The 26201-nt window shown below is 32.3% G+C and overlaps 1 long non-coding RNA gene across 1 annotated transcript in view; it reads left to right on the top strand.

Annotated features, from left to right (window-relative positions):
• LOC309622620 overlaps positions 1-26201 on the top strand; it is a 1071855-nt gene that overhangs the window by 28516 nt on the left and 1017138 nt on the right. The window lies entirely within an intron of this gene.

Raw genomic sequence — 26201 nt, 5'->3', positions numbered from 1 at the left:
TCATGAGAACAGAAAAATAAATAAAACCTCTTTTATAACAATGGTTTCAATATGGGAGTCCAGGTGTTTATGAATGATGAAACTAGGAACTGAGGTCTCCAAGTTCTTATCAAGATATTAAAAATATATAATGAACAGTGAAGTAAAATGTTAACTTCCTTGATTTTTGCTAAAATTATATCAATTCAACTATCATGACACCATTTTTTATAATGCTCAAAACATTTTATTAGTAGTTATATAATATTTAATTTTTAAAATAGAAAACGTACTAGCTAATCAACAAAGGTTGATAAGCAAAAATATTTCTAAACACAGGACCAATGAAGGGAAAATAATAAAAGCGTAATAGTAAAAGTGAGCTTCAACAATTCATAATTTCCCTTCTTTGGCATTAAGCTACTATATAAGGAAAAGACTTTTAAGATTACAGAATCCCTTTGCAAAAAACTCAATTATCAAGAAGTTCATGATTTAAGGAACTAAATACTAATGTAATTGGCATTTCTATACATAAGCATTAAAATTTCCTCAATCACAAAAGATAAAATATGTTTTTCCTTTGTTATCTTGCTTTCTATAATGGATATACTTTCATCCTCTTGAACAATTTACACAGAATGGTTATAATATAAACTGACAATTGACACAAGCTTATGCACTATTAGATATGAGAGCACTGAACAGGAATCTGTGAGTTATTGCTTGGTGTAAAGAGTAGGAAAGACAGCTTTCATAATAATGTGAAAATGCCAGGAGCAATGGTTAAGCCAAATAAGAAAGTGACTTCCCATCAATAGGAATGAATTATAATTATCCTCATTGCCACAGCATTAGGGAAGACAGTGTAACTAAGACAACCAGAGGCCAAATTTGGTGAGCCAAACCAATCCTAACTTGAAAGTAATTTTGAAAAAAGTTTTAGGTGGGAGAACTTATGTCAAAGACACCTGGTGAAGATTTAGTTGTCATTTTCACCTTGATCAACTAAACTCGCATAAATATTATTTTATTTAATTATGTGTTATGAGACCCTAGAAAAGGGTGACTTTTGTAGTACATACAATGTGAAACATTTGTAAGATCTGTAATGCATGGAAGAAGTAAAGAGTAATTGATTCTAGAATTTCTTTCTAAGAAGGAACTTTACTCATATTTAGCTTTATAGCCTAATTTTTATAATTTTCTTATTTACTTTTAAGACAAGTAATAAAATGAATATTGCTTTTTTTTTTTTTTTTCTAGAAAGTTGAGTATGTCCTTCCCATGAACTGTCAGCTACGTAAAGACCTTAGTTAGAGGTTCCTCTCAGGAATTGTCATTTGTATGTTCCTGGACTGACTGCAACTCATCTGAGTTTTATAATTAATGATTATGTTTCCCAGATAGAAGGGGGAAAAAACATATAATCAACTTTCCATTGAAAAAGTTGCTTTTACTTTTATTTTTCTATTTTTCTGACTAGATGAGATTTCAGATTAAGTTGGGTGAAAGAGAACTTGAATAAAAATTTGAAGATATGCAGTATTTCATCATGTTTAGAGCTCAGAACTGAGAGACAAATTTTATGGGTTCAACTCTCTGACCAACTATATGACCTTGGATAAATTAGTTCAGTGTGTTTCAGTTTTCACATCTATAAAATGGGGATAATACTACAAGTAATGGTGTACATTAACAGTGTACTACTGCTGTTAGTTAAATTATGTAGCTTAGAGTCTCAATTTCCTCATCAATAAAAAGGGATTTGATTAAATAATCTCTACTTTTGACTACATTTTGGAAATTTTGTAGTAAAATTAATTATATATGACAGGAAAAAGTTTTTAAAATAATTTTTGATGACATCTGCCAGACAAATTTCACTAATAGTTAAATATTTAGTAATGTTATTTAATAATATTTATTTTTATATAAGTATGTATATCATATAAGTTAATATTATATAACTATACATAATTATAATTGCTATATTATACAAACATTTATATAGTAATAATATTTAATAATATTTACTTTGTCCCAGCATGAAGTTAACATCTTTAGTGTAATGGGTTTTCATAAATTTGAAGATGGTATTTAATGTGTTCTTTAAAGGGAATACATGCAGCAAATCTGGAATCAGTTATTATCTTCTGTGTAGGAAGGTATAAAATATAGGAAATATGGTAAGGTATATTTAGAAGAGAAAATATTTAGACGGAAATTATAAAGGAAGATGGGAAAAGAGAGAAAAGAGAATGAAACAGAACAAGACTGTAGCTGATGAGGCAAGAGTGACTGGAGAAGGTGTGTGAGAAATACCCATCAGTGAAATATATCTACTACTGGTAACTCTGAATATCTCAATATATTTTAAATAAATAACTAAAAAGAATAACTAATTATATCCAAGAAAAAGTGTGGAGCTTTAGTAGGCAACTGAAGTTAAGTTGTTAATGACTTAAAATAGACTGTTTTAACTCTAAGATTTTTTTTATAAGCCTCATGGTAACTACAAAGCAAAAGCCTATAGTAGATACACAGTAGACAAACAGAAAGGAATCAAAGCAGTAAATAATCAAATGAAAAAGAAGACAGAAAGAAAGGAACAAAGGATTTATAAAATACCCAGAAAACAATTAACAAAATGGCAGTAGTGAGCATTCACCTATCAATAATCACTTTAAATTTAAATAGATTAAGTTCTCCAATCAAATGACATAGAGTGGCTTAATGGGTAAAGACCCAGCTCTATGCTGCCTACAAGAAACTCACTTCAGCTTTAAGATCACATATAGGCTTAAGGTGAAGCAATGAAAGATATTCCATGTAAATGGAAATCAAAGAGAAGAGAGTTAGCTATACTTACATCAGACAAAACAGATTTTAAGTCAAAAACTGTAACAAGAGACAAAGATGTACATTATATAATGATAAAGGGTTAATTCAAAGAGACAAAGATGTACATTATATAATGATAAAGGGTTAATTCATCAAGATGATATAACAATTGCAAATACTTTTGCACCAATATGGGAGCACCTAAATACAAAAAGCAAATACTAATAGATTGGAAGGGAGAAATAAACAGAAATACAATAATAGTAAGGGACTTTAAAACTCACTTTCAACAACAGAAAAATCAATCAAATAAACAATCAATATGGGAAAAAAACATCCTGAACTATACATTAGACCAAATAGACCTAACAGACATATATAGAATATTCCAGCCAACAGTAGCAGAATTCACATCCTTCTCAGGAAGTTCACACAGAATATTTCCCAGGATAAATCATACGTTAGGCCACAAATAATGTCTTAACAAATTTAAGAAGACTGAAATCATATCAAGCATTTTTTCCCAACCAGTATGGTATGAAGCTAGAAAGCACTAACAGGAGGTAATTGGAACACAAACATATGGATATAAAACAGCATGCTCCTGAATAACTAATGGGTCAAAGGAGAAATCAGAAGTTATCTTGGGACTAATGAAAATGGAAATACAACATACCAAAACTTATGAGGTACACCAAAAGCAGTCTAAGAGGGAGGTTTATAGCTATAAATTCTTACTTAAAGGAAAAAAAGAAAAATCTCAAATAAACAACCTAACTTCACCTCAAGGAACTAGAAAAAGAAGAACAAACTAAGTCCACAGTTATTAGAAGAAAGGAAGTAGGATCAAAGCAGATAGGAATGAAATAGAGACTAGAAAGATAACAGAAAACAAACCTAAGAGGTTTTTTGTTGTTGTTGTTGTTAAATATAACAGTATTGACAAAACTTTAGCTAGAATAATTAAGAAAAAAAAGAGAAGACTCAAACAAATACAATCAGAAATGTCAGAGGAGAAATTACAACTGATACCACAGTAATACAAAGGATTATAAGAGACGACTATGAACAATTATACACCAACAAATTGGATAACCTAGAGGAAATGGATAACTTACTAGAAACATACCTACCAAAATTGAATCACGAAGAAATAGAAAATCTGAACAGACCAATTACTAGTAAGAAAATTGTTTGTTGGGAGGCTTTTGATTACTGATTCAAAGTCCAAGACCAGATGGCTTTACTGGTAAAGTCTACCAAACATTTAAAGAAGAAATAATGCCAATCCTTCTTAAACTCTTCCAAAAAATTGAAGAAGAGGGACCACTTCCAAACTCAATTTACAAAGCCAAAATTACCCTGATACCAAAGCCAGATAAGAACACCACAAGAAAATAAAATTATAGGCAAATAACCCTGATGAACATAGTTGCAAAAATTCTCAACAAAATATGAGCAGACCATATTCAATGGAACATTAAAAGGATCATAGACTGTGCTCAAGTGGAATTTAACCTTGGGGGATATAAGGATGGTTACATGTCCATAAATAAGACAATGTGATACACCATATTAAGAAAATGAAGGATAAAAAACATGATTAAATAAATGCAGAAAAAGCAATTGATAAAATTCAACTTCATGATTGATTAATCAATTCATGATTAAAACTCTCAAATTGGATATGAAAGGAATGCACATCAACAAATTAAGGGCTGTATATGACAAGCCTACAGTTAACGTCATACTCAGTGGTGGAAAGCTTTCTTCTAAGATCAGGAACAAGACAAGGATGCCCACTTTCACAAATTTTATTCAACAATAGTACTGAAGTCCTAGCTAAAGCAATTACACAAGAAAAAGAAATAAAAGGTATTGAAATAAGAAAGGAAGAAGTAAAATTGTCTTTGTTTGTAGATGACATCATCTTATATATAGAAAACTGTAAAGATTCTACCAAAAAACTGTTAGAATTGATAAATGAATTCAGTAAACCTGCAGGATACAAAGTCATCATGCAAAAATCAATGGCTTTTCTATACAATATCAACATCAGAAGAAGAAATTAAGAAAACAACACCATTTATAACAGCATAAAAAAGAATAAAATACTTACGAATACATTTAGCCAAGGAAGTGAAAGATCTGCACATGGAAAACTATAAAGTGCTGATGAAAGAAATTGAAGAAAACAAACAAAAAATACGGAAATATTTCTCATGTTCATGATTGGAAAAATTAATATTGTTAAATGTTCATACTACCCAAAGTGATCTACAGATTAAATGTAATCTCTATCAAAATTCCAACAGTATTTTTTACAGAAATAGGAAAAACAATTCTAAAATTCATGTGGAACACAAAATACCCCCAAATAACTGGTACCTTGAGCAAAAAGAGCAAAGCTGGATGCATTACATTTTCTGATTTCAAATATATTATAAAGCTATAGTAATAAAAACAATGTGATACTGGCATAAAACAGACATAGAGACCAATGGAATAAAACAGAGAGCCCAGAAATAAATCTATGCAGTTATGGTCAATTGATCTTTGACAATGTTGCCAAGAACACACAATGGGGAAAGGATGGTATCTTCAATAAATATTGTCTAGAAAATTGGATTTCTACATGCAGAAAAATGAAATTGGACCCCTACCTCACTCCATATATAGAAATCAACTCAAAATCAACTAAATATTTAAATGTAAAGTTATATCATAGAACAATTAGAATAAAACTCCAGAGAAAATGATTCTTGACATCGCTTTCAGCAATGGTTTTTGGGATATGACTATAAAAGCACAGGCAATGAAAACAAAAATAGACAAACAGAACTACATTAAACTAAAAAGTTTCTGCACAGCATAAACAAAATCAACAAAATGAAACTGTAACTTACAGAATGGGAATATACTTTCAAACCATTTACCTGATAAGGGGTTAATATCATAAATACATAGGGAACTTTTACAACTCAATAGCAAAAAAAGAAAATTAATGAAACAAAAACAACCCAATTTAAAAAAGGACAAAAGATCTGAATAGACATTTTTCCAAAAAAAGACATAAATGGCTGACAGGTATCTGAAAAGGTGCTCAACATCACTAACCATCAGGGAAATGAAAATCAAGACCACAGTGAGAAGTCCTAGCTAAAGCAATTACCCAAGAAAAAGAAATAAAAGGTATTGAAATAAGAAAGGAAGAAGTAAAATTGTCTCTGCTTGTAGATGACATCATCTTATTAGGTCATACCTATTAGGATGTCTATTATCAAAAAGACAAGAGCTAACAAATGTTGGCAAGGATGTGGAGAAGAGGGAACCCTTGTACACTTCAGTGAGAATGTAAATTGGAATAGTCATTATGGAAAACAGAATGGAGCTTCCTCAGAAAGTTAAAAAGAGAACTACCATATGATCCAGCAATCCTACTTTTCTGTATATATCCCAAGAAAATGAAATCATTATCTGGAAGAGATATCTGGACTCCTATGGTCAGGGCAGCACTATTCACAATAGTCAAAATATGGAAATAAGTTAAGTGTCTGTTGAAAGTTGAATGGATAAAGAAAATGTGGTATGTATGTCAAGACACATTTTAATCAAACTATCAAAAATTAAATACAAAGAAAAAATATTAAAAGCAGCAAGGGAAAAACAACAAATCACATACAAGGGAATCCCCATAAGTTTAACAGCTGAATTTTTAGCAGAAGCTCTGCAAGTCAGAAGGGAGTGGCAGGACATATTTAAAGTGATGAAAGGGAAAAACCTACAATCAAGATTACTCTACCCAGCAAGGATCTCATTCAGATTCGATGAAGAAATCAAAAGCTTTTCAGACAAGCAAAAGCTAAGAGAATTCAGCACCACCAAACCAGGTTTACAACAAATGCTACAGAAAGTTCTCTAGGCGGGAAACACAAGAGAAGAAAGAGACCCACAAAAACAAACTCAAAATAATTAAGAAAATGGTGATAAGAACATATATATTGATAATTACTTTAAATGTAAATGGATTAAATGCTCTCACAAAAGACATAGACTGGCTGAACGGATACAAAAACAAGACCCATATATATGCTGCCTATAAGAGACCCACTTCAGACCTAGGGACAGATACAGACTGAAAGTGAAGGGATGGAAAAAGATATTCCATGCAAATGGAAATCAAAAGAAAGCTGGAGTAGCAATTCTCATATCAGACAAAATAGACTTTAAAAATAAAGACTATTACAAAAGACAAAGAAGGCCACTACATAATGATCAAGGGACCAATCCAAGAAGAAGATATAGAAATTGTAAATATTTATGCACCCAACATAGGAGCACCTCAATACATAAGGCAAATGCTAACAGCCATAAAAAGGGAAGTCGACAGTAACACAATCATAGTAGGGGACTTTAACACCCCACTATCACCAATGGACAGATCATCCAAAAGGAAAATAAATAAGGAAACATAAGCTTTAAATGATACATTAAACAAGATGGACTTAATTGGATATTTATAGGACATTCCATCCAAAAACAACAGAATACACTTTCTTCTCAAGTGCTCATGGAATATTCTCCAGGAGAGATCATATCTTGGGTCACAAGCCCTGGTAAATTTAAGAAAACTGAAATCGTATCAAGTATCTTTTCTGACCACAACACTATGAGACTAGATATCAATTACAGGAAAAAGCCTGTAAGAAATACAAACACATGGAGGCTAAACAATACACTACTTAATAACCAGGAGATCACTGAAGAAATCAAAGAGGAAATGAAAAAATACCTAGAAACAAATGACAATGAAAATACGACCACCCAAAACCTATGGGATGCAGCAAAAGCAGTTCTAAGAGGGAAGTTTATAGTAATACAATCCTACCTTAAGAAACAAGAAACATCTCAAATAAACAACCTAACCTTACACCTAAAGCAATTAGAGAAAGAAGAACAAAAAACCCCAAAGTTAGCAGAAGGAAAGAAATCATAAAGATCAGATCAGAAATAAATGAAAAAGAAATGAAGGGAACAATAGCAAAGATCAATAAAACTAAAAGCTGGTTCTTTGAGAAGATAAACAAAAGTGATAAACCATTAGCCAAACTCATCAAGAAAAAAAGGGAGAAGACTCAAATCAACAGAATGAGAAATGAAAAAGGAGAAGTAACAACTGACACTGCAGAAATACAAAGGATCATGAGAGATTACTGCAAGCAACTATGTGCCAATAAAATGGACAATCTGGAAGAAATGGAGAAATTCTTAGAAAAGTACCACCTTCCAAGACTGAACCAGGAAGAAATAGAAAATATAAACAGACAAATCACAAGCACTGTAATTGAAACTGTGATTAAAAATCTTCCAACAAACCAAAGCCCAGGACCAGATGGCTTCACAGGCAAATTCTATCAAACATTTAGAGAAGAGCTAACACCTATCCTTCTCAAACTCTTCCAAAATATAGCAGAGGGAGGAACACTCCCAAACTCATTCTATGAGGCCACCATCACCCTGATACCAAAACCAGACAAAGATGTCACAAGGAAAGAAAATTACAGGCCATTATCACTGATGAACATAGATGCAAAAATCCTCAACAAAATACTAGCAAACAGAATCCAACAGCACATTAAAAGGATCATACACCATGATCAAGTGTGGTTTATCCCAGGAATGCAATGTTTCTTCAATATATGCCAATCAATCAATGTGATAAACCATATTAACACATTGAAGGAGAAAAACCGTATGATCATCTCAATAGATGCAGAAAAAGCTTTCAACAAAATTCAACACCCATTTATGATAAAAATCCTCCAGAAAGTAGACAGAGGGTACTAACCTCAACATAATAAAGGCCATATATGACAAACCCACAGCCAACATCATTCTCAGTGGTGAAAAACGGAAAACTTTTCTACTTAAATCAGGAATGACAGGGTTGCCCACTCTCACGACTTTTATTCAACATACTTTTGGAAGTTTTAGCCACAGCAATCAGAGAAGAAAAACAAATAAAAGGAATCCAAATCAGAAAAGAAGCAGTAAAACTGTCACTGTTTGCAGATGACATGATACTATACATAGATAATCCTAAAGATGCTACCAGAAAACTACTAGAGCTAATCAATGAATTTGGTAAAGTTGCAGGATACAAAATTAATGCAAAGAAATCTCTTGCATGCCTATGTACTAATGTTGAAAAATCTGAAGGAGAAATTAAGGAAACATTCCCATTTACCACTGCAACAAAAAGAGTAAAATACCTAGGAATAAACTTACCTAAGGAGACAAATAAAACACTGATGAAACTATAAAACACTATAGTTTAAAACACTGATGAAACAAATTAAAGATGATACAAACAGATGGAGAGATATACCATGTTCTTGGATTGGAAGAATCAACATTGTGAAAATGACTCTACTACCCAAAGCAATCTGCAGATTCAATGCAATCCATAACAAACTACCAATGACATTTTTCATAGAACTAGAACAAAAAATTCCACAATTTGTATGAAAAACACAAAAGACTCCGAATAGCAAAAGCAATCTTGAGAAAGAAAAACGGAGCTGGAGGAATCAGGCCCCCTGTCTTCAGACTATACTACAAAGCCACAGTAATCAAGACAGTACGGTACTGGCAGAAAAACAGAAATATAGAATAATGGAACAGGATTGAAAGCCCAGAGATAAACCTATGTACATATGGTCACCTCATCTTTGATAAAGGAGGCAAGACTATACAATGGAGAAATGACAGCCTCTTCAATATATGGTTCTGGGAAAACTGGACAGCTACATGTAAAAGAATGAAATTAGAACACTCCCTAATACCATACACGAAGATAAACTGAAAATGGATTAAAGACCTAAATGTAAGGCCAGACACTATAAAACTCTTAGAGGAAAACTTAGGCAGAACACTCTATGAGATAAATCACAGCAAGATCCTTTTTGACCCACCTCCTAGAGAAATGGAAATGATACCAGCTCCAAGACACTCTGGACCCTGCAGCCAGCTGTGCCAGGAACCAGCACTGCCACCTGCAGGTCCACACACTAGATCTAGGACCCTGGCCCTGTAACCACCTACCCTGGAACCTGACTCCACACACAGAGGGCCATCCTGGGTCCACTGGGGTGCTGCAGTCTGCCGCCTCATAACACAGCCCCACCCATCAGCAGCTGTCAGCCTCCTCACAAGAGAGGGCTTGGCAACCAACCAGACTGGGGGCCAGCAACACCCACCTGATTGCCCACAGTAGTCAGCCCACCACAACAACAGTATTCATGCAGCCAATTTAGGAGGCAAACCTAGAGCATATAGCTCTGGTGACCAGAGGGGAGTGTGCTACTGGGATGTATAGGAGGTCTCCTATAAAAGGTCACTTCTCCAAGGTTGGGAAATGTAACCAACTTACAAAAAATAAAAATAAAAACAGTAAATTAGGCAAAACACAAAGGATCATAGGCGATTACTATGAACAATGATATGCCAATAAAATAGAAAACCTAGAAGAAATGAACAAATTCCTAGAAATGTACAATCTCCTAAAACTGAACCAGGAATAAATAGAAAATATTACCAGACCATTTACCAGTAATGAAACTGAAGCAGTAAAAAAACAAAAATCAAAAATTCCCAGCAAACAGAAGTCAAGAACCAGGTGGCTTCACAGGTGAAGTCTATCAAACATTTAGAAAGGAGTTAATACCTATCCTTCTCAAACTATCCCAAAAAATTGCAGAGGAAGGATCATTTCCAAACTCATTCTATGAGGCCAGCATCACCTTGATACCAAAGCCAGACAAAGATATCACAAAAACAGTAAATTACAGGGCAATATCACTGAGGGATATAGATGAAATAATTCTCAACAAAATATTAGCAAACTGAATTCAACAATACATTAAAAGGATCATACATGATGATCAAGTGGTATATATCCCACGGATGCAAGTATGGTTCTACATCCACAAATCAATCAATGTGGTATTCCACATTTAAAAATTGAAGAATAAAAATCATATGATCATATCAATGTGTGCAGTAAAAGTTTTTGACAAAATTCAACAACTATTTAAAATAAAAACTCTCCACAAAGTGGTTACAGAGGCAACATACCTTAACAGAATAGAGGCTATATATAAGCCCACAGCTAACATTATACTCAATGGTAAAAAGCTGAAAGCCTTTCCTCAATAATCAGGAACAAGACAAGGATGCCCACTCTTGGAACTTCTATTTAACATAATATTGGAAGTCCTAGTCACAGCAATCAGACAAGAGAAAAGCAATAAAGGAAACAAAATTGGAAAAGAAGAAGCAAATGTCACTGTTTGCAGATGACATGATACTGCACATAGAAAATCCTAATGATGCCACCAAAAAACTACTACATCTCATCAAAGAATTTGCTAAAGTTGCAGGATACAATATTAATATACAAAAATCATTTGCATTTCTATACACTAAGAGCAAACTATTAGAAAGAGAAATTTTAAAAAAATTTCACTTACAGTTTCATCAAAAAGAATTAAATATGGAATAAATCTAGTGAGTTAAAAGACTTGTACTCAGAAAACTATAATACACTGATGAAAGAAATTGAGGACAACAAAAACAGATGGAAAGACATACTGTGCTCATAGATTGGAAGAATCAGTATTGTTAAAAAGACATACTACTCAAGGCAATGTACAAATTCAGTGCAATCCCTGTCAAAACATCAATGGCATTTTTCATAGAACTCGAACAAATAATCCAAAAATTTGTGTGGAAACACTAAAGACCCTGAATAGCCAAATCAATCTTGAGAATGAAGAACAAAGCTGGAGGTATCATGCTCCCTGATTTCAAACTATACTACAAAACACAGCAATAAAAATAGTATAGTAATGGCACAAAAACAGACACATAGATCAATGGAATCAAATAGAGAGCCCAGAAAAGAACCCACATTTATAGGGGCAGTTAATCTATGACAAAAAAGGCAAGAATATACAGTGGGGAAAACACAGCGTCTTTAATAAACAATCTTGGGAAAACTGGTCAGCTGTATGCAAAAGAATATATATCGAACTGGAGTACTTTCTATACCATGCATGAAAATAAATTCAAAATGAATTAAAGACTTAAACGTATAAGACATGAAATCATAAAAATAGGCAGTAAGCTCTTTGCCATCTGTTTTAGTCATTTTTTTGATATATTTCTTTAGGCAAAGGAAACAAAAGCAAAAATAAACAAATTGGACTACATCAAACTATAAAAGCTTTTGCACAGAAAAGGAAGGAAGCTTTCAACAAAATGAAAAGGCCACCTACTGAATGGGAGAAGATATTTGCAAATGATATATCTGGTAAGAGGTTAATATGTCAAATATACAAAGAAATCATACAACTCAACATCAAAAAATCAAATAACCTGATTAAAAAATGGACAAAGATTCTAAATAGACATTTTTTCCAAAAGAGACAAACAGATGACCAACAGGAAGCTGAAAAGATGCTCAACTCAGTATCACTAATTATCATGCAAATGCAAATCAGAATCACAATGAGCTATCCCCTCACACCTGTCAGAATGGTTATTATCAAAAGAGACAACAAATAACAAGTGTTGGTGAGGATGTGGAGAAAAGGGAACCCTCATGTACTGCTGAATTGGTGCAGCTACTATGTAAAATTGTATGGAGATGTCTCAAAAAATTTAAAAACAGAACTACCATATGATCTAGCAATTTCATTCCTGGATATTTAATGAAAGAATACAAAACCACTAATTAGAAAAGCTATATATATATGCACCCCTATGTTCATTGCAGCATTATTACAACAGCCAAGATATGGAAGCAACTTAATTCCCATGGATATATAAATGGATAAAGAAGATGTGATACACACACACACACACACACACACACACACACACACACACACTGGAATATTACTCAGCCATAAAAAGAATGAAATCTTACCATTTGCAACAACCTGGATGAACTTAAAGGGTTTTATGCTAAGTAAAGTAAGTCAGAGAAAGAAAAATACTGTATGATTTCGCTTACATGTGGAATCTAAAAAAGAAAGCAAATGAACAAACATAACAAAACAAACAGAATTATAGATACAGAGGACAAACAGAGGAGGAAAGAAACAGGTGAGAGAAATCAAGAGGGACAGACTTCCAATTTCAAAATAATTGAGTCACAGGTCTGAAATGTACACTGTGGGGAATATAGTCAATACTATGTAATATCTTTGTATGGTGACATATTATACCTAGATTTACTGTGGTGATGGTTTTGAAATGTATAGAAATATCAAATCACTTGTGTAATAGGAATAAACATAGTTTTGTAGGTCAATTATACTTCAAAAACAAAGAAACTCACAGAAAATGAGATCAGATTTGTGGTTACCAGAATCAAGGGTGGGAGGATGGGGAACTGGATGAAGGCAGTCAAAAGGTACAAACTTCCAGTTATAAGATAAATAAGTACTAAGGATGTAATGTCCAACATGATAAATGTCATTAATACGGCTGTATGTTATATATGAAAGTTAAGGGAGTAAATCCTGAGTGCTCACCACAAGGAAAAATATTTTTTACTATTTCTTTAATTTCATATCTATGAGATGATACATGTTCACTAAACTTTTTATGATAATCATTTTATGACATATATAACTCAAATCATTATGCTGAACACCTTAAATTTACACAATGCTCTATGTCAATTATATTTCAATCAAAGTGGAAGAAAAAAATCTTCAAAAAGACATAATTTACTTTCGCACCATAAAAATAAAATACTTAGCTATATATCTAACAAAATATGTTCAAGATCTATATGAGGAAAATTACATAACTGATGAAAGAAATGAAGGAAAACAAATAAATGAAAAGATGTTCCATATTCAAGGATAGGAAGACAATATTTTAGGATGAGAGTTCTTCTCAACTTGGTATATAGATTCTGTACAACCCAATTATTTTGGGGATATTGACAAAATAATTCTAAATAATTCAAAAAAAATTCTAAAGTTTATAAGGAAAGTCAAAAATCCCAGAGTAGCCAACACAATAGAGAAGAGCAAATTTGGAGGACTTACATTACCCAACTTAAAGACTTACTATAAAGCTCTAATGATTAAGAAAATATGGTGTAAGGAAATAATAGACAATCAGATCAATAGAACAGAATAAAGAGCCCAGAAATTGACTCATACAAATATAGCCACTGATCTTTGACAACAAACAAAAGCAATTCCAATGAGAAATAATATTCTTCTCAACCATCAGCGCTGGAACAACTGGACATTCAAAAGCAAAACATGAATCTAGATATAGACCTTAGCACTCTTTACAAAAATTAACTCAAAATGGAATGTATACCTAAATTTAAAATGCAAAACAATAAAAATTCTAAAAGATAACATAGAAGAAAATGCAGGTGACCATGGGTTTGATGTTTACTTTTTAGATATTTCACCAAGAACATAACCTATGGGGAAAAAGAAACAGTTAAGTTGGACTTCATTCAGAAAAAAAAAAATTTACTCTGCTGAAAGCAAAGTTAAGAGAATAAAACACAAGCCACAGACTAGGAAAAATAGTAGCAAAACACATATCTGATATGAGACTTGTATCCAAACTATATGAAGAACTCTTTAAAAACTCAATAAGAGCAACAAAAACAATTAAAAAGCGGGCAAAAAATCTGAAAAAAAAAACCTCATCAAAAAAGATACAGATGGTAAATAAAAATATGAAATGTGCTCAGAATCATGTCATTAGGCAACTGAAATTTAAAAAAACAGTGAGACATTACTATACACCAAAGCACTAATAATACCAAGTGCTGCTATTATGTGGAGCAATAGGAACTCTCATTTTCTTCTGGTGAAAATGCAAAATGGTTCAGCCACTTTGGAGGACAGTTTTACAGCTTCTTACAAAGCTAAATATAGACTTACTATAAGATTCAGCAATCAGGCTGCTAGGCATTTACTCAACTGAGTCGAAAACTTATGTCCACACAAAATCTTCACATAAATGTTTATAGCAACTTTATTCATAATTGCCAGGAACTAGAAGCAAACAAAATTGTCCTTCAAAATGTCAATAGATAAATATACTATTTTATATCTGCATAATAGAATATTATTCAACTATAAAAGAAATGAATTATCAAGGCAAGAAAAGACATGGAGGAAGTTTTAAAAATGCATATTTCTAAATGAAAGAATCCAGTCTGACAAAGATACATACTCTATGATTACAATCATATGACATTCTGTAATAGGCAAAACAATAGGGATATAAGTGATTGCCAAGGGTTTGGGGTGAGGGTGATCAGCGGTTCCCAGGGGTTTGAGGGAGAGATAAATAGGTGGAGCACAAGAAGTTTTCAGGGAAATGAAAATATTCTATATGATACTGTAATGGTGGATACATGACAGTATGAACATGTCAGAACTGTATAGCACAAAGAATGAAGCTTTATGTAAACTATATACTTTAGTTAATAAACAATATTTGAAGTAGAGCAATAGAACTTGTTGAATGTAAAATCAATTGCATCTTCACTTTCAAGAGATCTAATATACATTCTTAATTGTACATGCTCCAAAACAAACTCAAAAATAGAAAATTCAAATAATTTTGGTAAAATACCATCTACTAACATTGTTATTCAACTGACTAAAGTTAGATATGTCTACAGTATTATTTTTATTATCTTGGAACCCAATGTGTTATGGGCTGAATTGTGTCCCCCTCTCCCCAGATTCATATGTTGAAGTCCTAACCCCTAGTACATCAGAGTGGGACCTGTTTGGATATAGTTTTTTAATGAGGAAATTATGCTAAAATGAAGTGATGAGGGTAGGCCCTAATCCAATAAGATCAACACCCTTAAGAAAAGAGAAGATTAGGACACAGACGTGAACAGAGTGAAGACCAAATGCAGACCTGGAAAAATAAAAATAGCCAACTGGAATGGAGGGAGCCAAGGAGAGAAGCCTCTGGAAAAACCAACCCTACCGACACCATATTGTTCTCACAGTGCTAGCCTCCAGAATTGTGAGAAAACGTATTTCTGTTTTTTAAGCCACTCAATTTGTGATACTTTGTCATGGCAGTCCATGAAACAACTAGTCAAATAATTTAATCTAGTATGGCAAATATTATCACAATGAAGTTTACTGATCTATAGGAAATAGGATATATGTCCTTTTCATTAGATCTTTGTTTTTCTTGATTTTTGAAACAATAATGATATTTAGCCCTGGAGCACTGATCAAAGGAAAAATATTATTCATCAGCACAAAACAGAGTTTCTTTTTTATAAGATAAAAAAGATAATGTAATGTTCCTTTTTAAAAATGTTTATGAATAAACCTATTAAAATTCTTTAAATTTTTACAAATACTCTTCTTGACCAATGTAGATATAGAGTATAAATATTAAAATTTGATATTTCTGCTCCATAAAATCAAAAGGAAAAAAGACATATCTTTCTTGGGTTTTTTTAAATCTTAAAATCTGATAGTGTTTATTAAAGCATACTGTTAATACTAGCCTATAATGAACTATGCTTATGGATACATAGTTCAGCCTTTGTTTATCCCATAGATAGGACTTCATCCAAACTGTGGTTTTGTGGACATGTGTATATGTTTGTGTACATGAACGTATATGTTTTTGCATGTGTATGCGTGTAGATGTATGAAGGTACAGGTATTAAATATGTATATCTGCCTATATGCAAGTGCATGTGTGTTTATGCTAATATATGTCTGTATACATTTATTACTGTATGTGGGCAAAAATGAAATGTGTGTATGTATGTTTGTGTGCATGTACTTTTGTGTGTGTTTCTGTGCATGAAAATACATATATGGGTATGTGTGTGCACACATGTGCATGGTAGGTAGTATTCTCAATGCCTAACACAATACTGATGCATACAGACCATGCAAACAATTTTTTAAGTGAATGAAATGATGAATATGTTGTTTTCAATATTTACTTTATTTTGGTTTCAAATTGATATATTACCTGTGCAAATTTGAGATATGTCTAATAGCTTTTATTGAAATAATAATTATGTTTATCTAATTAAACCAAGAAATATGACTTTATTTGGAAGAATTCAATAGTGTTTAAAAATCATATTTTTCTTGTCTATTACTTTGTATGATTTTAATCATATGCTACACTTAGCCTAATAGCCTGTGTTTCAAAATTAATATATTTTATGACCTCCACCCCACTCTGTACTCAAGATTTAAAAATTAAAACTTAGACCCAAATCTAAAGGTAATACTGACAAAAATATCACAGGTTTTAAAAGTTTTAGTTTTTGCCTATGACCAATGATAAACCTTACAATAGTCATTCCTTCATTAAAATAGGTACAATAAATACTGGATACTTTAAAACATGTTTATTTCTTCACATGAATTAAAATCCTTGATTGTTATTCTTACATTTTCATGACAATGTAAAAAAATTTTTTAAGACAATAATTTTTCCCCTTCTTTTGTTTTGCTTTTCTAGTTTTCAACATTTTATAAAAAGAATGCTATCATTTATTTCAAATATTTAATTTACTTTCCATTGTACAATATTCTAAGAAGACCAAAAATCTTTTCTGTCATTGATATATCTTTCCTATTGAGTCCTTTTTTCTTTTTTTTAACTTCATAAATTTTCCCCTCCTGTGTTGTGAATAATGTTAAAATCATCACAGCTATTTATGCTCTTTTCATTTGCTTAGGACAAAATATTCAATTATCACCAAAAAATGCCAGTGAATTATTCTAGATATTTAACAAAAAATAAACATTAACTTTACTAACTTTTGAAATTAAAATTTATCCAAAAAAAGGGAAAAATCTTTCAAGTATATTTTATTTTTTGTAAATTGGAATCCACTAAAGTTCATAAAATTCCAGAGATTACTTTATTACATTTAAAAATTATCACATTAAAAAAGTTTTTAAAGAATTGCCCAAAGCAGTTATGAAATGTGTTATTTTAAGCAATCTGAAAAATTTACAGACACAGAGTCATTAGTTGCATTTTTCATATACTTGTTCAGTTTTATCTTGCCCTGCAGCTCAAGGTTTTCAATTATTTTGATGATGGGCTATCTGTATTTTGCTAATCATCTCTAGGTTAATGATATTTGGAACAAAACTAATGTTATTTATAATTTTGTCTAGCATACCCCAACATATATTATTTTTATAAATAGATGTTAGGTTCCTAGAGAGAGATTTTTCTTTTAAAACAGTATCAATGTCATTTATTCATCCATTTATTAACTTATCAAGTTCTATAATTACTAGATTGATGTTGAGCATACAAAATTAAATGAGAGGGCTTTTTCTTTAAAGCGGTGGTAGGGGAAATATATTCTATTCCAAGAGCATTCAATTGTCTAAGAAGGACATAAGTGAATGAGGGTATGTGGGAGAAAAGGCTAGAAAGGTAGAAAAGGATCAGTTCTAGAGAGACTTCAATGGTGCAGTGAGGTATTGCATTCTGTGGATAATAAGTAGGCATACCTTTTAGGTTTGGGGGCAGAGAAGTAACATGCTCACATCTAAATCCATTATCAGGTTTTAAGGATGTGCTGAGATGGGAGATGAATTTTATTAATATTGCTAAAGTTCAGGTGACACACAATAAAAGTCATAACCAGATAAGATTAGTGGAGAATAATATGGAATTGAAACAGATGGAACTGTGAAGAATAAGAAATAAAACACAAAGGGCCTGGCCAGGATGAGATTAGAGTCAGAACATCAGAAGGTAGATTACCTCCAAAACTACTCTTGGCTTGCCTGAGAGGAACATAGAAACACACAAAATGTGGAGTTCTGTAGATAGAACAGGTTTCAGGGGAAAGATGATTAATTTGATTATTCAACAATGTAAATGTAATGAAACATCTATGGCACCTGTTACCTCTGTAATCTGGAGTCTAGCGTTTGTATAGTGGCTTAATCTAATGGATAGGTATTGAACATATCCACAAGTCAGATATAGGTAAAGAAATTGGGATCCATATAAATGTGGCTTATGACTTTTGGAGTTCAGGGTTTAAAGGTCTTTATCTCAACTTCAATACTGTAAAGTGCAACTGCTGTTCAATAAAGTCTAATTTTTTTTGTTCATTAAACTATTTGCTGTAAGCAATATATAGATGACAAACATTTGCTCCTTCCCTTTTAATCAAAACTCTTTCCTTCTCTCTGTCTCTCTCTCAATCATATATTTATCTGTCCATCCACCCATCCACCTATCTATCTATACACCTATATATCACCCACAAATGCTCAAAGGTCCAGAAAAATGTTTCCAAATTATTACAAATCTGCCAGAGATAACACAAAACACTGTTTTTTTAAAATGGGAGACTAAAATACTTTACATATTTAAAAATTTGAAAACGTGGTAGTAAGATACTTATGTTAATATTTTAAGTAATATAATTCAAATAATTTATTCCAACCATTATAGACATAATATAGCAGGTTTATTATTGTTTAACCTATATCAGTACTTCAAAAATTATTTTTAAATATATGTGATATCTCAAATGCCCTGAAGAGTCTGAATAAAAATCTTTCCCGCAAATCCAATTTTCTGTATCTAACAACTCAAGAGTTCAAGTTATAGTTATAATTCAAGTAAGCAGTAGAATGCAACACATTCACACAATACACTAACTCAAAATTCCAAAGGAATTTTAACACCTAAACTCCTTCAAAAATGCCCAAAGGAGTATTGATATACTGCAGTTGGAGACTGCAGTCGTCATAAACTCCATCTTCATACTCTAAAATCAATTGTCTTCTATTCCTTTATGCATCTATTGATTATACAGGAAAACGTTTTTATAAAAATCAATGTGTAAAAGATTTCTTTTATGGTCTTTTCTTTGTCTCTTCATAATGTTGTTTGATGTTTTATTGTGAATACTAGGTGCTCCTAATGATCAAAATGTACAAGTTGTTCCTAACATCTTATTAATGAGAGAAACATGACATCATCTTTGTGTCATGAGAAAAAGCTTCTATTTCATCTCTCACATGTAAATATACTGTTCAGGAATTTATTTACCTGTATTAGGATTTACATGCGAAAAATTCTATCTACCATTTTCATTCAAACAATTATTTAATGAATCTGAATTAATAGTTATTAGCCACATTTAAGCCTCCCACTCCCCAATGTACTGTGTAAGACAGTGAATAATGATTAATATAAAGCACTTTCAAAAAAGATAGTATATCATATCTCTCTGAGAAAATCTAGGTTGAACATGTAAAGTCCTTTGGGGGATTTTCTCTTTAAAAATATAGTACTACCCTCTACCATATAAAGATTTAGACAATACTTTTGGATCAGCAACTAAATTCATATGAGAATATCCATCACATGAAAAGTGCCAATCACAAAGCATTATCTTTGCTAATTAAAAAATTATTCAAACATATGGATTTTCAAATTTAACTCCAAACCCAATGTTCATGTATACTCTTGAATCACATACACTTGGACATTTCCTTAGGTAGCTGCTTGATGTCAAATGTGTGTTTTTTCCATATTCACTTATTTGGTCAATTTTGCAGTTTAAAAAATCCACCCAAAACTGATTTTGTCAAGTGAATCGTAAAAGAACTTCAACTGAAATTACATTGAGAAAAATGTTATTTAGTCTCTAAAATATTGCATTATCTCTAGAAGAGAGTTCAAGGAAAAGTGCAGAGAGTTCTTCTGATTAAACCTTAATTAATATGCCTTCATTTCCTCCCTACTCTCTTTTTCCTCTTGCTCTTCTCTCCCTGTTCTTTTGATTTCTCTAAGAAGTGAAAGTTCAATGCAAAATTGTTTGAGCTTTGGGAAAGAAAAATGTTCATTTGAAAGGATGTGACTGCGTTTGACATCAATGTCTCACAAACTTAGAGAAAGGAAAGTGGTAGATGGGCAAAGATGAAAGATTTCTGACCAGGAATATCGTTGTTAGTGCAATATAAACCATGGGCTTGAAGGAATTTCATCAGTCAAAGCCTTTAGATAATAAAATAATTGCTAAATGAGCCAAACTCTTGCATTACTTAGTCTAACATATATACTTATGTCTTTAAGACACCTGATATGTAAGATGGATATATTTTATTATTAAAATGATTTACACATTCTAATTCCAAAAGTAGAAGTCTTCTTTGCTTGTTTGTTTGGGTTTCTTTTTTTGTTTTGCAAAGTTTTTATTTGGTTTCTTTGAATTCTTTCACCTATTCATTCAATAAACCTTAATCACAAAGAGGAAAGCACAATTTTGAGCACCGGGAATATAAGCAGTGAACAAAATAGACAAAGTTGTTAGCAAAAACTGTCAAGCTTAGAAAGGGACAAAAGATATTACTGGTTATCCTTTCAATGAAATGTTCACATTGACTAGTGGAGTCTCTGGGGATTATCTGATTCTACTGAAGTGTGCATTTTTAATTGTCTTTGAAATACTGTATAAAAATTAAATTATAGAAATCTGATAATACAACTGATTTCTGTTCATGACAATGCAAATGAACATCAACCTGTAGTAGTAAATCTCTCTAAGTCAAATTTTCATTCCAACAGATTATGTTACTGATTCCCTTAATTAATCAGTTAAATAATAAAATTTTTTATACATGTTCAATTAATATTTGATGAGAGTCTTGATTTTACCATTTTGAAAATTTTACTTTAATAAGGTGCTTGTCTTTTGGCACTTATATTCTAGTTGATCTTCTACAAAGGCCTAAACTTAAAAAGAATGTATTCTTCCATTTTCATTCATTATAGTAAGATGGCTTCTATGGAAGCCAGGAAGTCCTCATTTACGTCAGAAAAAAAAATGTAAACAGAGACTATTTTTCACGTGTTTGGGCTTGCAAAACGAATCTACCCATTTTGAAAGACTGGAAAGTAAGGGCGTGCTGCTTCCTTGGTTTCCTGTGTCTTTTAACTTTTGCTTGGAGCGATAAGATTGTGCAAGTTTTGGATAATGATTTTTGCTGGTTAACCTGAAATGAAAGTATACATATTGTTTGCTGAGTTGATGGTAAATACAGTTGAATGCCCACCGTGCAGTTTACAGGATGCAGCTGGTTAGTATATGCCTTCAGGAATAGTCAATAAAACTTAATAGATACTCATTTGTTGTACCTTACTCCCAGGGCCACAATCAGGTAGAAAATCAGCCCACTTGGAAAAGAGTGTTATATCATTTCATCACAAACCCTGAAAATATTAGGATCTGGTATTCAGTAGGGGTATCTGTGAGTGATAAAATAAGAAGTAAAGATATGTGTAAGTTTGAGTAGTGTGATAGTTGAACATATTGGTATAAAATTTTTCTGAATATGTCTGAAATTTTACCAAATCCTCTTGAATACTTTTTGTAAGTTTCTTACATTTTTATTATTTAATTAATTAGGTGGTTAGGAATTCATATAAACTAACTTTAAAGATAATTTCATTCTGAGCTGATCAGAGCATCAGTTTAGTAAGATTGCTTTTTCAAGAAAAATTTTATATTTAGCTCTGTTTAGATGATGAAAATATTGACTGTTATAAACAAATATATACTATTAAATTGTTTTTTTCAATTTTATCAATAAGTTATGAATGTAGTTGGTATATTTGTACTTTTTCAAAACCCCATGAATTCTGATTTTAAAATTTGCTACTTAAAATCTTCAATTCACCCAAATATGCTAATCATTTGGTAACATATTCAATAATTTAACCTTCTCTCCTTTTACTCTTAGCACAGAAAGAGCATTTTATTATCAAAATACATTGCAAACTGGATTACGACATACGTCATGAAGGCTAAATAAAGCAATTATTTAGTGATTGCTATCACTATGCTTCACTTGGAGGTAAAAGATTAGAACAGAAATAGCAGGCATGTTGAATTGTAATTTGGAAAGGACAAACTGGTATCAATACCACCAGCAGAATAAAATTAGAGATTTCTAAGCTGCCTGCCCACTCCCTTTGCAGAGGGAAGTTTATAACCTAAAATAATGATAATAACAAAAATAATCATAATACCAGTAGCTAAGATGATTAGTTGGCTCTCTAGTATGAGGAAAACAAAAATGAAGGTAATTATATATTTAAAATTTTTCAATTGTATCAAGCCACAACATTTTCTTCAAAAATGAATATAGATAGAAACCAAGTACAAAATAATTTCTTTGCCCTGTAGTAGATATGTTTGTTTTCTCTGCCCATCTATTATTTCATCTTTATCTAGAAATAGCCTCGACTTTCAGTTTTCTTTTTTTAACAGTTTTTTTTACTTAGTTTGAAAGAATTATAGTTTTACAGGAAGTTTCAAAGATAGAACAGAGAGGTTCCGTGTACTCTTCAACTAGTCTCCTCCAATTATGTACGTCTTACATAATTACAAGTGGTCCCCAACTCAAGATGGTTTGACTTAAGATTTTTCCACTTTATGATGGTGTGAAAGCAATACACATTCAGTAGAAACCATAGTAAGAATTTTGAATTTTGATCTTTTCCCAGGCTAGCAACAAGAGGTACATACTCTCTCTGATGCTGGGCAGCAACAGAGAGCCGCGGCTCAGTCAGGCACGCATTCACAAGGGTACAATTACAACAATTCTGTTTCACTTTCAATGCAGTATTCAACACATTACATGAGATATTCAACACTATTATAAAAGACACTTTGTGTTAGATGATTTTGTCCAAGTGTAGGCTAATGTAAATGTTCTGAGCATGTTTAAGGTAGGCTAGGCTGAGCTATGATGTTTAATAGATAAGTTATGGTAAATGTATTTTTGATTTATGTTATTTTCAGTTTATGATGATTTTATCAGGACTTAACCCCAACATAAGTCAAGGAAGATCTATATAGCACAATATCCAAACCGGGGATTTGATGTTAGTGCAATAAGTATGAATACTTCTATGTCTTTTTATCATGTATGTAGGTTTGTATAACCACAGCTGCAATAAAGATATCAAACTATTCCATAACCACAAGGATCTCTCTCTTGTTATCCCTTTACAGTCATACTCATCCTCCTGCCCAACCATCATTAACCTTTAGAAACCACTAATCTATTTTCCATCTATAACCTTACCATGTTGAGAGTGCTATTTAGATAGAATTATGCAACATGTACTCTTCTGAGACTGGAACTTTCCACTAAGCAAAATGTTATTGAGATTCCTCCAACCTGTTAAATGTATCAATGTGCATTCTTTTTGTTGCTGAGTAGTATTCCATGATATGGATGTACCACAGTTTGTTTAGCCATTCTCCTACTGAAGGAAAATTATTTTGTTTCCAGTTTTGAGCTATTAAAATAAGGTGCTGGGAGCACTCGTGTACAGGTTTTTGTAATGATAAGGTTCCATTTCCTTGGGTTAAGTGAGCAAGAATGCAACTGGCTGGTCATATGGTAAATGTACATTTAGCTTTTAAGAAACTGCTGATATGTTTTCCAGATTTTCTGTAGCGCTTTACATTCCCATCAGCAATGTATGAGAGATCCAGTTTCTTTGCATTCTAACCAGCATTTGGTATTAATATTAGTTTTTATTTTGCCTGTTCTGGAAGTGTGTAGCAATACCTCATCATGTGCTTCACTTGCATTTCCCTAATAGCTAGTGATATTGAAGTTCTTAGTATATGCTTATTTCCCATCTGTGTATTCTCTTCAGTGAAATATCTTTTTATAGCCTTTGCCCATTTATAATTGGATTATTTGCTTCTATTGTGTTTTGAGAGTACTTGAAATATTCTAGATATGAGTCCTTTATCAGATATGTGCTTTACAAATAGTTTCTCCCAGTCTATAGTTTGTCTTTTCATCCCCTTAATATGGTCTTTCTCAGAACAAAAGATTTTCATTTTGATGAAGTCTAATTTATTTTTTCCTTGCATAGATCATTCTTTTGGTGTCACATCTAAAAGTTCTTCACCAAGCCCTATGTCCCAAAGATTTTCAACACTGACATTTTGACACCATGAGTGTGGTTTGTTACAGTTTTATGGGGTCTAAGTTCAGACTCTCTACTTCACCTTTGCTGGAGGACAGGGGCCTCAGTTTGTGTGCTTGTGTGTTTGTGTGTGTGTGTGTGTGTGTGTGTTTTCTGTGTCATGTGGCTGGTATAGAGCACATATGCCGAAGTTTTCTGTCCTGTTAGGCTGCCCCTTTAGTGATCCGTTCAACTAGAGAGAGTAGGCTTTCCTACTTATTTTATATATCATGTCCAAAATCACATCTACTCCATCATCCCAGAAGCAGAAATCTTAGTTCGTTTTGAATGATCCTGATTTTTACTCCATGGCGTTCCATGTCCGAGTCTGTCATAGGTAGGTAGGCACTATATCCTCCTAGACATGGTGATTAGTTCAGGTCTTTAAATGTAACCCAAATACGGCCGCTAGAGCTAATCAAGTGCACTGGATTTTGTGAAACTACTGGGAATGAAAACTCTCTTTTTAGGATGTTGTTAAGATGAAAATATTTCATTCTGCAGCTGTAGGTAGTTATTTTCTAACATGATGAGAGGCCATACCCAAGATTTAAATCAACACAGAAGAAAACAAAGGTAACATACGGGGAAGGAGTCCCTCTGCACTGATGACACTGTTTGAGCCCCTAGACCTGGCAGGGTCCTGAATGCAGCTCTACTTTGGTAAGCCAGTGTGTCCCATTTTACTTTGAGCTAGTTTTTCAATTTTGTAATCAAAGTCCTGAAAATATAAATTTTTCTCATATTTCTATAGAAATCAATCATCCTAGTCTCCCGTAAAATATCCCATGGTCCTTTCTCTATTAGTGTTTGATATGTCTTGGCTTAATCAAAGCTAAATCTAAAACCCTGGGTATATAGAAGAACCAGACAACCTTATTAGACATTTTAAAGATTCTTCCCCACTAAAAATACTTGGAAAAGATGCATATTTTTATCTACCTGGGATAAAGTCCCACAGAAATTACTGAGCTCTTCCTAATAAAATCCATGAGATCATGACCTTATGTATAGGCAAAAATAGGCAGTATTTTCTTGATATTTGTTAAAAACCAAAAATAATTATCCTGTCCTTCAATATTTTACTAACAATATAAATTCTTTTAGTAGAAGGTAATAACATTCTGGAAACAATTGAAAATAAAATATCAATACCTCTACAGAAGAAAATGCTTTTTGGCATAAAAAATATGTATTTATACTTATATGATATTTATATTCAATATATACTAACCTATATCACCAGAAATCTACTCCATTTCATTATCTACCTTACTCAA

This window comes from Balaenoptera borealis, assembly GCF_965194805.1.
Source record: "Balaenoptera borealis genome assembly, chromosome: 2".
NCBI lineage: Eukaryota > Metazoa > Chordata > Mammalia > Artiodactyla > Balaenopteridae > Balaenoptera > Balaenoptera borealis.
The sequence above is the reverse complement of the archived record's forward strand: the minus strand, read 5'-3'. Positions and strand labels throughout refer to the sequence as shown.